The sequence below is a fragment of the Octopus bimaculoides genome, chromosome 7 (assembly GCF_001194135.2).
Source record: "Octopus bimaculoides isolate UCB-OBI-ISO-001 chromosome 7, ASM119413v2, whole genome shotgun sequence".
In the NCBI taxonomy this organism is placed as follows: Eukaryota; Metazoa; Mollusca; class Cephalopoda; order Octopoda; family Octopodidae; genus Octopus; species Octopus bimaculoides.
The window spans coordinates 44122393-44124754 of record NC_068987.1 but is presented as its reverse complement, the minus strand read 5'-3'; the positions used below and the strand labels follow the sequence as shown (position 1 = coordinate 44124754).

General features: G+C 28.8%; 1 protein-coding gene across 1 annotated transcript in view; it reads left to right on the top strand.

Annotated features, from left to right (window-relative positions):
- LOC106868907 (uncharacterized) overlaps positions 1-2362 on the top strand; it is a 326747-nt gene that overhangs the window by 104283 nt on the left and 220102 nt on the right. The gene's annotated exons all lie outside the window — the stretch shown is intronic.

The window sequence follows — 2362 nt, the reverse complement described above, 5'->3', positions numbered from 1 at the left end:
GAACTCATTTCACCCTTTTTTGGATAGACTTGTGACTGGTGATGAAAAATGGATCTTCTATCGAAATGTTAAACATCGTAAACAGTGGCTTGGTAAAAGGGAAAAGCTCAACCACAACCGAGAAGAGAACTTAATGGAAAAAGGTTCTTCTCTCTATCTGGTGGGATTGCAAAAGAGTAATTCACTTTGAATTGTTACCACCTAATGCAACAATCAATACTCAAGTCTACTGTCAGCAATTAGAGCGTTTGAAAGAAGCTTTGAAGAAAAAAGACCCGCTTTAGTGAATCGAAAAGGAGTGATGTTTCATCAGGACAATGCGCAACCCCACACTGCAAAGATCACAGAAGATCGAAGAGCTTGGTTGAGAAAAATTCCTCATCCACCTTACTCTCCCGACCTTATTCCTTTGTTTCGTAGTTTACAGAATCATTTGGGGGACATAACCTTCGCAAGCCAGGAGGAAGTCGAAACTGACATTTCAGAGTTCTTCGCTTTGAAACCAAAAGAGTTTTACATTGATGGATTAAAAAGCTTGTAAATAGATGGAAGGAGGTCATAGATAATCATGGAAAGTACATTGATGATTAAATTTCAATTAAATATAACATTTGATCACTTGTTTACTTTATCCAAAATTCATACAGAACTTATGGGATGACCTGATATATTACAAGGAAAAATGCGAGGAAGAGAAATAATATTCTTAAGATTATAAACCTGGTAAATTACAGGATAAGTTATTACACTTGGAAGAGTTCAGTACAACTTATTACATCTGGTAAAGTACAGAACAAGAAAATTTTTTACTTAAAATATTGCAGCTAAGTATAAAATTTCAAATCAAATATTTAGCTTTAGAAAATATTAGATTTTATTAAAACTAAATTTTTTATTACAAGTAACTACTTGTTACTTTTATAAAAATAAAAATAACTCAACTAAAATATTTGTTGCACTTTAAAAAAATCATTTTTTAAATTATTAACTAATAATTAGAAATTTGAAAATAAGTTATAAAAAATAATAGTAGCACATAATTAGTTAGTACAATAAGTGGAATAATACAAAAATTAGTTATATATTAGAGTAAATTCTACCTATAACAACAAATTCACAGTAAAATTTGCTTGAGGCATTGCTTAAGTTATTGCCAAGTCTTCACATTTTTAGTCTTAACCCAATACCTATTTTTTACATGATGAATTTACCTTGGTACTTCTGGCTCTCATTTCTTAAGTATTCTAGTGTAGTAAGGGAAGTCGGCAAAACTTCTTGACAAAACTTCCACTTCTTAACAATATGATGCTAAACAATTATAATGCTACTTTGGAAATTAAAATCAAATAATTTTTGATATTCAGATTTTATCCTTAGCTGCTATATTTTAAGTAAATATTTTCTTGTTCTGTACTTTACCGGATGTAATAACTTGTCCTGAACTCTTCCAAGTGTTATAACTTGTCCTGTAATTTTCCAGGTTTATTATCTTAAGAATATTATTTCTCTTGCTCGCATTTTTCCTTGTAATCCATGTTTTTTCCAGGCTATGCTATTATGCAAATTAATAATGTGTCAAATGAGTCAATTAGCAGTGTCGTTGATCATTTTTTCCTTACCTCAATGACGCCGGTAACATATATTAAAAGTCCCCGTATAGAACTATATTCATAAATAAATATAAAACTTTATTATCACCCTGAAATTTGAGAAACAAACACTAATAACTTTTTTCTTTTAAAATTTTATTGCATGAGATTGATAGCACGAGATTCCTCGAATTGAGCTCTATCATTTAAGTTCAATTAAAATATAGTCTGTTTTTAAAATAAAAAAGTTAATTATACTTAAATCAATTTTTTTCCTTACTTATATTTTTTCATGATATTGTACCTCTCAACGTTTTTCATACAAATTTTTGCTGCATGGAACCAAAACTATGAAATTCGTCATGCTTTCTTCTCTCATTGAAGATAGGATAAATATATTTTGTTTTTAAAATTAAAAAAAAGTTATTGAGACTTAAACTTGATTGGTAGCATTACTTACTCTAGTATAACTTTGCTACAAATTTTGATGTAAACTTTTTACTACTGGATCAAATCTCAATTTTTTATGCCAAAATGTAGCTAGGGGCAACTCCTCTTCAAAAATGTTAACAGTTTTCAATTTAGTCAAGAACTGAATTAGCGACAAGCTCTGAAATACGTTGTGTGTGAATAAGTTGCGGTCTCAAGAATATTATTCAACTACGGTAGTAGTTGAATATGTGCATATATGTATATGTATATGTTTATATATATATGTATATATATAAATAAATAAATAAATAAATATATATATATATATATATATATATATA